The sequence below is a fragment of the Aedes aegypti genome, chromosome 2 (assembly GCF_002204515.2).
Source record: "Aedes aegypti strain LVP_AGWG chromosome 2, AaegL5.0 Primary Assembly, whole genome shotgun sequence".
Classification (NCBI taxonomy): domain Eukaryota; kingdom Metazoa; phylum Arthropoda; class Insecta; order Diptera; family Culicidae; genus Aedes; species Aedes aegypti.
In genome coordinates, this window is record NC_035108.1 from 463,202,112 (window position 1) to 463,217,801 (window position 15,690).

The following is a 15,690-nucleotide window of genomic DNA, read 5'->3' on the forward strand; positions in this document are numbered from 1 at the left end:
ATCGGAAGTATTTGTCATTTGATGACTCTTCATGGTATTAGCTTGAAATTGTCAAAAATGTCGAATGTGACAAAAATGCAGCAGTCGAAATAATTCCTGTAAAATAATTTAAGTGTGTATTCGTTCGAATCCACGGCCCACTTGATTTTGCTGGCGAAAGCGAGAATGAAAAACGGTTTTCGATCGAAAGAGCGTTCGAACGCCTACAGCAATAAGGGTGAAAGTGTTGGAAATTACTTAATGCAACATTCTTTAGTGTGTAAGCAAAATATTGATTACTTTTCAAAATAAGCTAAAGTTCTACAGCCAGATAATTTTTACGCGCTCCATAGGAAAAATCATAAAGTCTTATTTATTCCATAATTTGTCGATTTGCTTTCTATCACATTTTTGGATATTTTCGTGTATGACTTCATCTAGTTTCGCAATCTTGATAAAATACAGTCAAACCTCCACGAGTTGATATTCAAGGAACCACCGACTCATGGAAATAACGAGTTTTGGAACAGATATTATTTAGAAAGCAAATAATAAATCTCCGAGCTGTTTAGTGGAATACCTATAAATGAATGAAAACCGAATTTAGTACTAAAGTTTCAATTGTACTATAGTTCGTTTCCCTTGACATATACGCGTGTTTCGACTTCAACTGTAAGGCCGCCAGTCAAACAGGCATCAAAATTATCAGATAGACGATGATACTATCATCTATCTGAGAGACAACTGATACTATCAGTTCAGCCAGATGATACTATCACTTCTTGTCTATCTCTGATAGTATCACTGAGAGAACGGTTTCTATCAGAGATAGTGGATAGAGAGATAGTATCCCTATCCCAAAAATTTCTCATCATGATACTATCAGTACAACATCTCTCAATTAATAATGATAGAGGTTCTATCTCTATCAATTGATAATATTATAGAATAAAAATTGTTGGACTATGGGCAAATAAAATTACCTAAATTCCATATTTAGCGGCTTCAGGAGTGTAAGAATAGACCATTTCCGTCAGAACTTACTCCCAATTTTTATATTTTTCTTCGAAAGACGGTAATTTTTAATGATTATTGACGCTTTTCGATTTTATTTATATGCAGTCCTGATTTTCTTACAATTTTTTAAAAACTTGAGAATTCACCACATTTTGAGCTGAAAATCGTCGTGCGGCACAGTTGTTTCAACCCTATGGGTATACAAAGTGGAGATTTTTCCACAATGTCCAAAAACACCCCTGCATTGAATGTTTGTAGACATAATGAAATGTCAAATCCCAGCTCACAACAAAACTGGCTCGCTCGCACATTTAAAAAAATGATCAACAATTTTCGTTTGTTTTATAAAACTGCTAGGTATTTATAGCCTCAAACTCCGTGCTCAAACCCTCACCGGAATCATCAAATCAAAGGCTTCTCGCCCTGGCCAGGTTGTATCTCGGAGCCCCAGGCAGAGCTCCGCCGTATTACCGTCAAGAAAAACATTCCCGTTTGATGCACTTTCTTCTTTGTTTCCAACAACTATGCATGGATCGAGGAAACACAAAGCCATACCAGGAGTTCAAAGAGAAGCTGCTCTCGTCGTGCAAGTCGGCCGGCTTCAAGGAGGCCGTCCAGCAAATCGAAGAGTTCATCGCCTCGCCGGAAAACTTCCAGCATCTGTTCGCCTCGGAGTAAGACAACCGCCCCGATCCGGACGTCGAGTTCAACAAACTGCGCGAAGGTGGCACCGAAAGCGGCGAGGAAACGACCGTCAACAACACGTCCACCCCGGCAACGCTGGAATCGGTCGAAACGAAACCCGTAACGGCTAAGAAATCCGCCGCCAAAAAGAAAGCTGCTTCCACAACCAAAGCCCGCGCGATAGGCAACAAAGCGAAAGCTGCAGCGGCCCTGAACGACACTTCATCGCCCAAGCTCAAACGGAAAATCCTCAACGATACCCTCGGCGATGTGTCCTCACTTGATCTCGACACTTTCTCCTCGGTGCGTCGCAATGTACCTGTATCACATCTGTTGAACCGACCAACAGTAGCCCGCCCGGCCACGCCGGAAATCGATATGACCAGCGCACAGTGGCCCATAGCTGGCCAAAAGTCAAAAAAATGAAGTTTGAAAATTTCTTCTCGAATATTATTTCTTGATTTCTTCAGTATTGAATGACGATTCCCCAAAATTTCAGATCAATCGGTGTATATTTCGATTTTTTACAGCATGTAACTTGGAGAGATGTCAGCTAAAAATGACCCTTTTGAATTTTTCAAATTTCGTGGAGGTTGTTCTATAGAAATTGCAGTTTCTGTACTAAATCATGACCAAATCTTTCTCAACCGGTCTCATTCGCAAGAATATACCTTGGGCTTTGTTTTGAAGATATTTTTAACCATATTTGACATTTTTACCATTTGAGAATGTCAAGAAGTGTATAACATAGAGCTCCTTCAAAAATAAGACATTTTTTCAAAGGTAGTGCAAGATATTTGGGAAACGCTCTGAAATGATCATTTACCACTCAATGTGTGGCAAATATTCCATAGTATTCGATGTACTATGGCTTCACTTGCGTTTTTTTTGTGCCAAGATAAGAAAAAAATATTTTTAGTTACACTGCGAATCAGTCTGTAAGACCATCATACTTGTTATAAATATCGCATTTTTCTACCATTTTAAGCTCCCGAATAGATTCAAAAACCACCTCGAGCTTGCCCACGATATTGAACTTTAAATTGGCATCGGAATAATGACGTTTCATTCGATTTTGATTTGGATACGGATTTAATTGATTGAATTACAAATATGTGCTATTTTGAACTAATTCTGTCAAATGTACCGGAAATATAGATTTCTTGTTTCAACGACTACAGTGAAACCTCCATGAGTCGATATTGAAGGGACCATCGACTCACGGAAACATCGAGTCATGGAACAGCAATGCTTTGGAAAGCTGCTTTTAGGGACCATCATAGTAACCATGAAATTTTGCTTTTAGTATGGTTCCATGAGTCGATATCGAGTCATGGAACATCGACTCATGGAGGTATCACTGTATTTCTATCAAATAACCTCTAAAAATCATGTTTTGTTAAATAATTAGCTTTTTTGAACATTTTGAGTGAAAATTGAACTTTTGGCCAGCATTTGTATTGGATGCGGAATCATGGGCTGCGACATGGTCAAGAATCTACTCAATTCCGGCCACTCGATTGTGGTTTGGAACCGGACGGCCACCAAGTGTCGGAAGTTCCAGGAAGCGGGCGACGAAGTCGCTGACACCCCGTCGGACGTGATCGAAATGACCGATGTGACGTCCTCGTGCGTTGCCGATCCCCAGGTTGCTAAGGAGTTGGTATTCGGAAATTGTGGCGTCATGTCGGCCAATCTGGTCGGCAAAGGCTACGTTGAGATGACCGGCGTCGATCCCGAAACGTCACATGACATTGCAGAGCAAATTATCGCCAAAGGAGGACATAATCTGAAGCACAAATTCAGGGACCCAAGAAGAATCTATGACAAAAGGTCGAAGGACAAAAGGTCGAATGACAAAAGGTCGAATGACAGAAGGTCGAATGGACAAAAGGTCGAAGGGACAAAAGGTCGAATGGACAAAAGGTCGAATGGACAAAAGGTCGAATGACAAAAAAGGTCGAATGGACGAAAGGTCGAATGGACAAAAGGTCGAATGACGAAAAAGGTCGAATGGACAACAATTTAGGAAGAACAAAAGGCTATACTCTTTAGATAAAAAAGCAAGTTATCACAAGCGCTACAGCTAAAATAGACGCGAAAAAAAGGCGCATATTTTCAGAAAGATCATGCTGAGGGAGGTTCAATTTCAGCTGGTCAACGATCTTTTCGGGGTGAAATTTTGTTAGACTTTTCAGGTCGTAGTGCATCCAGAGTTACTGTGTACGTGCTGTAGCCTTATGTGCAAGAGCCACATTCCTTCCATGCTCACCCGTGCACTGTACATTTTGAGACCTATGTTGGTGTTCCTTGCTTTTTTAGGGTAATTTCTCAATGCATCTCATGCGCTTCGTCACATACGTTGTTCAAAAACAGCACAATAATTGATACAAAGACAAAATTTTAAAACGAGAATCGAAATTGTAGCTTCCAGATCGCACGTCTTCGAGCGTACCATGTAGACCATCTAGACACCTGTATAATAAGGTAAAAATAGCTGTAGAGACTCTTCGTTACTGAGCAGTTGTTTTACAACTTGGATACCGATGGCGAGCGTAGCACCGAGCAGCGCATGTGTTGAATCTACCCTAGCGCGCGCTTTCAGAATTTTTGTGAACCTAGCGCAGCACACTACGATTCTGATGCGTTGAAAGGCGGTTTGGTTGGAGACTCGTTAGTTCATTTATGTTCTCCTGGTAATTATGTAACTCTAAGTGCATCGAAGTGCATGGCACTCGATGTGTGCTATGTGTTGGGATGCCGAGTGCTGGAATGAAGTAACTGCGGCTGTCATTCAGATTATACTGGAATTAAAGCACCTATGGCGTGCCACCATGAGTTGACTGCAGAGCAGAGAATTCGCTCTGCGGAGGCTGGTTCCCTGTTACAATGTTCAAGACGGCTAGGAGAGCTTGCCTTGGCTTTCTTCTGCATATATGATAAAGTGTTGCATCGGTTGCAGATCATCTCCTAATAAAAAGCATGATGCACAAATGCAAAAATGATCAAATTATCAGAAAAGCTCTCAGTAAATGCTAGTGTAGCTGAGAAGCAGACTTCACCCTAGTTGGGACCTAATTCCAGAAAGAGGATGATTATTTTTCCCTGATGCTAATTTAAATCAGTCGAAACCAACAATCAGATAAAACTCTAATGCATAGCCCTAAAACAGCAAAACTTCCAAAGGAGGAAAATCTTTTGTTAGAAATGCAATTGAAATGCTCATATACTCTGTAAAGCATGAAGAACAGCCAGTATTTAAAAAAAATACAAAATACAAAAGTGAAATCTATGAAGAACGGTCGATTATAAAAGAAGAAATAACCGTCGATACAAGTGTCTACAACAGTATAAAACCACTATCATGTATAACTCCAAAAGAACAGCCAATGTTTCAAAGAAGGACAAATCTCTATTGAAAATATATCGAATAAAAAGCTAATAATCATTACTTTATGCTTTGGAGTATCAAAATAATAACAACCGACATTCAGAAAATGAATCTTTTGTTTGGCAAATAATAGCATTAATACAAATTATTGCTCCAAACGATAGTTCTGAAGAACAGCTATCATCTAAAAGAAGGAAAAACTTCAGATGAGAAGGGATGAATTTGTGATTAAAATGTTAGCAACTGAATGTACGATAATCCTTTCAACGGTACAATTTGGACCTTTCGTCCATTCGACCTTTTGTCCATTCGACCTTTTGTCTATTCGACCTTTTGTCCATTCGACCTTTTGTCCATTCGACCTTTTTTTTCCATTCGACCTTTTGTCCATTCGACCTTTTGTCCATTCGACCTTTTGTCCCTTCGACCTTTTGTCCCTTCGACCTTCTGTCCATTCGACCTTTTGTCCTTCGACCTTTTGTCATTCGACCTTCTGTCCTTCGACCTTTTGTCCTACAACCACCCAAGAACCAAGCGGAGGAAGGAACGTTAATAATTCTGGCCGCCGGCGAACGGTTGCTGTTCGAGGAATGCCAGACCTGCTTCGAGGCCATCTCGCGCAACTCGTTCTACATGGGCGACGTGGGCAATGCCACCAAGATGAATCTGGTCCTGCAGATGATCTCCAGCGTGATGCTGGCCGGTATTGCCGAGGGGCTGGCGCTGGCCGATCGAGAGGGTCTTCAACAGAAGGATGTCCTGGAAGTGCTGGAACTGACAAGCATGTCGTCAGAGCTGGTCATGCAGAAGGGAAATGCAATCATCAAGGGCGAATTCCCGCCCCAGCAGGAACTGAAGCACATGCAGAAGGACCTCAAGCTGGAACTGAACATGACCGAAGATCTGGAGCACCTCCTGCCCATCACGGCCGCCTCCAACGAGGTGTACAAGCACGCGAAACGCCTCAGCTACGGTTCCCACGATTCCAGCGCAGTTAACGTGCGGGCAAGGTTTTAACAGCGACTCGGTCTATCGCTGAAAGGAGGAGATGTGAGCTTGAAGAATTGAACGGCGACGACGAAGAAGGAATGCATATAAAAGCGCGGGGATGGACCAAGATGGACTGAATAACGCATCCCTGCTGGGCACCCCCGAAATGTTGGGGTGGGCAGGGACGGCGTGGACGTTTGGAAAAAGGTTGAAGGATTATTTTTAGTAGCTATTTTTTGTTTTTTTTTTAGTAGCAAAATACAAATAATGTCAACGAGTCCTGCAGTGGAGGTCAACTCCATATAAAAATGAAAACAATTCCTGCACGAAATGTCAGAGAGCAGGACCGTCAATTGAATATGATGAGAGAGCAACAGAGATAGCAAATTCTCCGTCACCAGGCAACAAAGTGGAGACGGCGGAGGAACAGCTGATCAATATTCACCACAACGTGGAGATAAATTCATAGGAGAAAAAGGGGTTCCCAAAACCTTCGGAGAGATATAAATTGTAGGGGACCGTGGGGTGAACTGGTGTGCCGCCATTTTTTCGTTGTTTTTCAATAGTTAGAGGCTTGAAAACATATGGGTTCCTTGGGAAAGTTTGTTCAGTAAATTAAAAGAAAGCTTATGAGCAATTAAAAAAATTTCACGGAAATGGTCTATTGTTGGAAACCCATGCAATATGGGTATTTTCGGAACGGACACGACGAGGCGATGACGAAAATCGATCTCCGACGCCATTTTGAAATCCAAGATGGCGGCCTCCGGATAAGTAAAATCATTGGAAATCCATGCAACATGGGTATTTTTGGAACGAGCACGATGAGGGGATGACGAAAATCGTCGTCCGACGCCATTTTCAAATCCAAGATGGCGGCCTTTGTGCAAGTAAAATCACGACAATTTGTTCCAGAATATATAAGGTGCAGAACCACTTGGGCCCTTTCATGATTCACTTTGGCATGCGGTGTTTTTCTCGAGTGAATAGTCTGAACCATTGTAATAAGAAGCGCTTCAGTACGGCGCATATTGTAGCTAAATATAAGCATTGTAGCTTAAAAAAAACACTGCCGAAATGAATCAAAAGTACCGAGAATAGGAACCGACTCCCTACAAGGTTGTCCATTGATATTTTTAAGAAACCATCCATTGATTAATTCAGAAATGCCATAGACAATTACTCCATTTGTTTTACCAAAAGTTAAAGAAGCACTTGTAGTGTAGATTCCCAGGATTTTCACTATAGATATTCTCAATCGTTCTTCTCACGAGCCAGAACTTTTGGCTAAGAGTAAGTACGATGTTGCAACGCATTGATCGAGTTTGAAATTGAAAAGATGATAAATAATTTATTTTGTTTTCGAAACATTCTGTTGATCTTTGATGTTTTTTTTTGTTAAATCATGGGTAGGACAATCCTTTGAGTGTCCTCGCCTGGTGTTATTGTACGTAGTACATGTCCTACCTGTCCTACCCTTTTCCCACTCCACTGGTTAGATGATTGTCGGCCGGTTTTAAGTCTGAGGAAATCTATAAGGGCCCATTCAAAAATATTCATAACGCTGAAGGGGGTGGGTGGGCGTCTAAAAAATGTTACAGCTCATACAAAAATCATAGGATATTCATACAAAAAGCGTTACGAGGGGTTGGGTGGATGACAAAAATGGTCAGTTTTGGCGTTACTAAACCCCAACTATCTTGCAGAATATCAATATTTGGTGCATCACTAATAATAATCAATTTTTTATTTGTTCGGGTTGTTTTTTTTTTCCTTTTTCTTTTAGTTCTATTAAAGAGACCATTTGGTTTTCATTTTTAAATTTATTATCCTTCCCAAAGTTCATAAAAGTTTGAACAAAAAATATTGCTGTAGACTCCCCGACAGATTATTTTCGTTTTAGTTGCAAATGAGAGGGGACAGACAATCTTGCCTTTCTGGTGTCAAAATTTCAGACACGTCATTTTTTTTCTGTTTCGAGATTATTCTACGCAACCCACCATGTAGGCACTCGTGCGTTTGAGACAAATTTCATTGGCAAAGTGACCTGTTGAAGCATACGTGGTGTTTGACATGAAATACAGTTTATTTATCAATAGCAATTTTAAAAAAATATTGAAGAAGAAAACTATTCGACTCAATGATAATAAATAGCTACACTGAAAAAATTATACAAGTTCGATCATCTTGTTACACATGTGAATTTTCACTAATTGTAAAACACATCAATCGATGGTGTAAAACCAGTCACTATCAACAATCCAAAAACACGTTGAATTTCAAATTTTCGAAAATTTTGCTGATAGATTTATCAATCATTGCGTGATTTTCTGATTCCAGGCACCCATTAAAGGCTGTGATGCCATATACACAGATTTATCTGTAATTACACAGATTTTTTCCTGTTCTTGCATACAGATATCTGTGATCACAGATCACAGATTTTTTAGTTAAAAAAGATTTTAGGATATATTACGAGTTTAGGAAACGACTTAGCAACACAGCTAAAAATATGTTGTAAATTTGAATTTATTTTCAACCACATATTTGGAGCATCAAAATAAACGTAAATTTCAACGACGAATCTATTATATTTCAATAGAGTTTTTATATTTTGGAAACTATTATGCACCTTTAACTTACTTCTAGAAGAATAAGCTCAGACTAAAAATTGTTGACATGCCAAAAACAGTCATAATACGTTTGCAAGAACTCTTTTTGATCTAAAACATAAAAAGTATGCTTGTTTTTAATTATGAATCGTGGTTTTACGGCTAACCAGCCGAGTGGAAATTTAACAACTACCGAAAAGCTAAACATTACAAATAATTTGCTATTGGATTAGATGGACAAATTGATGTGAAGATTTGCGAAAAAGTTACACGTCTTCTCAGTGACAATCGAACTCACGACTCCCCGATCTCTAGTTGGGGCGCGTTACCTCTACGCCATGAGAGGACTCATGAACGCAGAAGTTAACCTGAATTCGATTTCAGCTCAATAATCACGTGGTCCTTTTTCGCAAAGTGCACCTCTTTCAATTTGTCCATCTAATCCAATTGCAAATTATATGTAATGTTTTTATAATGTAATGACCAACTTCAAAAATTCAACGCAGAATGGTGTTTTATACATATATATATATTCAATTAGGGGGGCGATTCTGAAATTTGTTGGCCTTAAGGGGGCGAAAGTCAAAAAAAGTTTGGGAAATACGGCTCTAGTCGGACTTCTGTTTGCTAGATAAGCCGAGACATAAACCTCCTCTCCCCACAACTTATAAGGCATTCCACCTTCTTGTAGAACAGTTCCTGCCTTTTCCATCACACTGAGGCAAAAATACTTAGGTTTTCCATAAATCAAAACTTATGAACCAGCCAAATTATGGTTTCATTGCACGCTTAAACATTTCGAAAATGGGATCATAGGTTTCATAAGTGAGAGCTTTGAATTTTTTAACAAGAATTACTTGAAATAATTATCATAGCAATCGCTAAAAGAACTACTCCGCTTTCGATGTTGGCTCCAAGTTAATCGAAAATAGATCACATGTTATCGAAACATGTCAATTTTTGAGCACGCCTGAATTAAAAGGTGAATAATATTAGCGATTGATAATTCGAATTAAGTTATTATCATTACGTTTAGTTCCGAATTTCATTGATAGACTTATGAAATTTATTACTGAAATTCTTCACCAAAATCATAAGTAAAACTTAAAAATTTCAATAATAATCGTTGTTGCGCCAAATCATAATTATTCCTTAAGAAATTATTAAGTTTTTTTGCCTCAGTGCAGGGTGCGGTTCATACGCTCGCTCACCCCATTCTGTTGAGGGGTATATGGTGCGGTAGGTATCATCTGGATTCCTTTGTCAGCGCAAAAGGCCATGAATTCTTTACCGTAATACTCGCCACCATTATCCGACCTCAACTTTGAAATTCGCAAATTGAATTGAGCAGTAACCAACGCTTCATACTCTACAAACTTTTGGAACACATCACTCTTATTTCTGATCAAGTAAACAATCACGAAATGAGTGAAATCATTATTGAAGGAGACATAATATCTGTACCCGTCGTAAGTTTCTTCAGTCATCTGTCCGCACACATCGGTGTGAATCAACTCTAGTGGCCTCTTTGAGCGAATCTTTCCTCCCTTATATTAAACGCTTCACGTGATTGCTTACCTATTATGCAACCTTTGCATACGATAGGGTCAAGCTCCTCACTTTCAAGTTTAATATCGAGTCCATCCACCATATGATGCTGAAGCAACCGTTTCATATTTGTTTCTCCTAGGTGAGCAAACTGTTTATGCCAGATATTAACATTACTTGAAATCTTTCCCAAATTTGCATAATCACAGTTACCACTTGAAGTGTCATCAAGGCTCACATCCAGGGCATAAAGTCCATTGACTTTCCTGCCTGTTGCTATCACTTGCCCCAATTCATCCTCGATTTCAACTTTCCCTTTGCAGAAAATAACCTTCTTACCAGTTTCCTCGATTTTTGATACCGATATTAAGTTACAGTGTAGTTCAGGAATGAAATAGGAGTTGTAAAGGTTCAAACGGAAACGTTTATTGTTAACATTGCTTCTCAACACCGCATTACCCATTCGCATACATTTCAGCTTATCACCGTTGGCCATAGAAATGGATTGTTCATCACCTACCATGTCCCACAAGTGGCTGAAATACCGCTGTTACGAAGACGGTCACGTTTCGGACTCTTAACAGCAAACTCGTTCTTTGCTTGAGCCTACTCAGCTGTAATTTAGTTTTATTTAGTTTCATGTCGCATGTTTTAATTTATGTTACTTACATTTGTTGTCTTCTTCGTTAACTGTCCGTCTACTTGTAACAAATGTGTACTTATTTGTTCTGTATGTCCCTTCAGAGTTAAGTTTTACAATAAGGATCAAATTCGTTTCAAAGAGATTAACAAATACTTACTTATAAATTTAGGAACAAATATTAGGTTAACAGCTTTTAGAATAATCAATTTTAGGATATCAAATTCAGAGAAATTAATTTGGCTCAATCGAGTCTTAGTGTGGATACTATTATACGTCTTCAACAATAGGTGTCTCAATTTTCTCCCAATCATTCCCCATGACGTTTCGGGCTGCAGTTGTCAGTTGATTGTCGGATCGGTTGAACCGATATCGGTAGCCGATAACGAGGGGTCTTGTACCGTTGCGCACATACCCCGCCCCGTATTGCTTGAAGTTCTGCCTTCAGCCATACCAGGTTGATCGAGCACGTCCAAGACCGCCAGTTTGGTTACCGGCCGAAGAAGCACACCTCCTTTGGTCCTAACTTCTGCGCTGCGTATACGGCCATCCTTTCCAGGATGCACTTTCAGGATAACGCCACGCTCCCAACTATTTCGTCTTGCCTCGTTCACCACAATAACCAAATCTCCAACTCGTACTGGTTTCGTTTCTCCGAACCACTTAGCCTGCCGAGTGATGACCGGTAGGTATTCTTTAACCCATCTGGTCCAGAAACGGTCCAACATCACTTGCACGTGACCCCAGTTGGCAAGAAGTGCCGACTTGGCATCTACAGGACTTACTGCTGGCTGGCACACACCATTCGAGCTAAGTAGCAAAAAATGGTTAGGCGTGAGTGCTTCGCTCTCAGCTGAGTCCAGTGGTAGGTAGGTGAGTGGACGTGTATTCACGATGGATTCAGCTTCTGCTAATGCGGTTAAGAAGGTCTCTTCGTCTGGGTTTCTGTAGGTCTCCATGGCGGCTAAAGCATTTTTGACAGACCGCACTAGTCTTTCCCATATACCGCCCATATGGGGGGCATACGGCGGATTCAGCTTCCACTCTGTCGCTGCGTTTGTGAAGGTTGATGCCAGCTCCTGGTTCATCTTCCGGACGGCTTCCTGTAACTCCTTTCGCGCCCCTTGGAAGTTAAATCCTTGATCGGAGTATATCTCCAGAGGCGCACCACGGCGGGCGATGAATCGTCGCACAGCTAGTTTACACGACTCCGTACTCAGAGTAAAGGCCACCTCTAGGTGCACCGCCCTAGTAGTGAGGCACGTGAATAATGCCGCCCAGCGTTTCACATTTTTGCGCCCAATCCGCACATTTACGGGTCCAAAATAGTCTAGACCGGTGAACGTGAATGCCCTGATGTATGGAGTCAAGCGCGCTTCAGGAAGTGGGCCCATGCGAGGTGGTTGAGGAGTCGCTCTACGCACCTTACAGTAGCCGCAGTTTCCCGCTACTTTCTTTACAGCAACTCTGAGCTTAGGTATGTGAAACCGTTGTCTGAGCTCATTTACAATCGTCTCGTTGTTAGCGTGCGCAAATCTCCGATGGTATTCATTGATGATCAGTCCGGTGACGTAGTGCTCCTTCGGAAGTATCACTGGAAACTTTGCGTCTTCCGAAACGATAGCAGCTGCACCAATTCGGCCATCTTTGCGAATCAGTCCATCGTCTTTTATGCAAGGATTCATCTTGTAGATTGGGCTGGTTTTCTCAACTTGTTTCGGCGGATGTGAAGGTTCTTCTTGCATCGACTTCAACGTAGCATACTCTTGTGGAAATGCTTCAAACTGAACCAGCTTCAACACAGTTTGTTCTGCCAACTGCAACTCCTTGCTGGTGAGCTGTACTGTTTCCGGATACGGCAACTGGTCCTTCTTCTTTCGGCAGTTACTCTGGAACCGCCACACATATCCGACTGCTCGCACAAGCCGTTCCCATCTGGAAAATCGCTCAAACTGTACAGTTCCACTGACGTTGACACGATGAACGGCCACTGTGGCCCGCACCTCTTCATTAGTACTGCATTCTTCTTCCTGTGTAGGCCATTCAGATTCATCTCGGTAGAGAAATTCCGGCCCACGAAGCCATCTTGAACTCTCCGAAGCATTCGGACCACTGCCCCATTTAGTGGCCTCGTCTGATACGTTCCATTTTGATGGAACCTTCCTCCAGTCGGTAATGTCGGTGGACTCAAGGATTTCTCCGATCCTAAAAGCCACAAATTGGTGAAATCTTCGCTGATCAGCTCTGAGCCAGGCTAACACGGTGTTCGAATCGCTCCATAGAAATTTCCTACCGATGGGAAGGGTGTGACTTGAAACAACCGTTTTCATCAACCTAGTTCCAAGGACGGCGGCTTGTAACTCCAACCTGGGTACGGAGAGCTGCTTCAGAGGCGCTACCTTTGTTTTTGATGAAACGAGACTGCAGCGTACCGTGTCACGCTGGACAACTCTGAAGTAGGCCGCCGCAGCGTAGGCATTCAAGCTGGCATCCACGAAAACGTGCAATTCCAGACTGTTCAACGTCTCTGCGTCGTAACCTGGGAAATAACACCGATAGATTTGTACTTGAGCTAAACTGTGCAGTGCTAGGACCCATCGATGCCATGATGCGGACAATTCCTGAGGTATTCGGTCATCCCAGCCGATACCAGACCTCCACACCTCTTGTACGAGGATTTTGCCGTGAACTACGAAGTTTGCCACCAACCCGAGCGGATCAAAGATGCTCATGACCAGGCTTAGGAGCTCTCTCTTCGTGGGGAACGCATTTCCGTCGAGCAATCGCTTCAGATCTTCTCGAAACTGTATTGCGAAAGTAAAAACGTCCTCCTTTGGCAACCATATCATCCCCAGCACACGTTCAGCGCCGCTGTCCTTCCCCATCACGAAGTTTTTCGCTGTGACAGAGGATTTTTCGCCGATCTGTTCCAAGACATCAGTTTTGTTGGACAACCAGTGCCGCAGTTCAAACCCAGCGCGTTCGTGTAGTGACTTCACTTCCGTTGCAAGATCCACCGCTTCGTCGACTGTATCAACGCTATCCAGGTAGTCGTCGACGTAGTGGTTTTCCAGAACTGCGGTTGAGGCTTTCGGAAACTCCCTGGAAAATTCTTGGGCGTTTCGATTTTTCGCAAACTGTGCAGAACTTGGTGAACATGTAGATCCAAATATGGCGACGTCCATCACGAACACCTCCACCGGTAGCGATGGATTATTTCGCCACAGAAATCGCTGAGCCTGTCGATCTTCCGGTCTAATGAGAACTTGGTGGAACATCTCCTTGATGTCAGCGTTAATGGCCACCTCTCTCTGCCGAAAGCGACAAAGTACCATCGGTAGTGACTGCAGCAGATCAGGTCCTTTTAGTAGAACGGAATTGAGCGAAACTCCTTTAACAGTGGCGGCTGCATCCCACACCACTCGGACTTTCTCCGGTTTTTTCGGGTTGGTTACGACCCCCAGTGGCAGATACCAGGTTTGGCTTGGGTCGGTCTTTATTAGCTCCTGCATCGTCGCTTTGTGGGCGTAGCCTTTGGAGAGGTAATCAGCAATTTGCTGTCGCACTTTCTCATACAAGGCTGGATCTTTCGAAAGCCGCTTTTCGAGGCATTGAAGCCTCCTCTCCGCCATAGGTTTGCTGTCCGGAAACTTTACTAGGTCGTACCTCCATAACAGACCTGTTTGAAATTTTCCGGACTCCGTGCGAACTGTGGTAGCTTCCATTATTTCGCGAGCCCGCTTTTCACTAGTGGATTCGACAAGTTCGTTCGACCCAACACCAGCGCCTTCGATGGTGAAAAACGATTTAACTAAGTCGTGCAGATCTTCATTTGAGGGTGTATTGCACAGGTGCAATACTCGTCGCAACAGAGTGGGGTCTGACTCTCCAGATCTTCCGTATAGCATCCAGCCCAGACGTGTTTTCGCCGCAACTGGTTGATCTCCGCTACCCTCGCGCAGTTTCAGGGTGGTTTTCAGCATAGTATTGTCCAAACCAATCAATATTCCTGGGACAGCGTCTTCATAACTTGTCACAGGAAGCCCCTTCAGATACGGAAATTTTCCTTGCAGCTCACCGAAATTGATGGTCTGATGCGGCAAATCTAAGCTGGACACGGTATGCACTCCAGAAATCGTGAAACGCTTACCGCTGGTCCCAGAAATCTCTAGCTGTACACGCCTCGAATCTTCTTCTGTCCGTCTAACACCATTCGTCCACTGCATACAGAGAGGTGAGACTGCTCCGGTGACCCCAAGTTTCCTGGCGATAGAACTTTCTAACAGCGTTGAGTCAGAGCCTCCATCCAAAAAGGCGAACGTATTCACTGATTTGCCGTTAGCGTGAAGGCAAACTGGCAAGATCCGAAACAGAATTCTCTGATGCAGATGCTGATGAACAGTAACTACACCAGAAGTCGAAGCTGGTGCAGAATTTCCTTGGTTGTTTCCAGCTTGGGGATTACCAGGGTGGAGAAACTTGTGATGATTCTCCTGGCAACCATCGGAACCACAAACAGGTGCCTTACACGGCCACTTGCCGTGAGGATATAAACAGCGCTTACACAAATGTGCTTCTTGTACTGCTTTCCAGCGTTCACCGAGAGATTTCGTCTTGAAAACAGAGCAATCCTTCGGCTTATGGCCATGAACTTGGCAGACTGCACACGGCCGCACCTTGGGAGCTGTAGATGCCTTCGATTCCACGAACTCTTTTCCGCTACTGCTGCTTTTCTCCGTTCGCTGATTGCTCTTACTGTTGTTCTCCAAACGGACGGAGTTCACGAAGGCTTTACCCTTCTGCCGCTCTGCTTTTGTAACCTCGGTAAT

The 15,690-nt window shown here is 42.6% G+C and overlaps 1 protein-coding gene and 1 pseudogene across 2 annotated transcripts in view; one reads left to right on the top strand and one right to left on the bottom strand.

Moving 5' to 3' along the window:
- Positions 1-15,690, bottom strand: part of LOC5568181 (probable cationic amino acid transporter) — a 70,172-nt gene that overhangs the window by 25,633 nt on the left and 28,849 nt on the right. The window lies entirely within an intron of this gene.
- Positions 1,220-6,314, top strand: LOC110675250 (annotated as a pseudogene).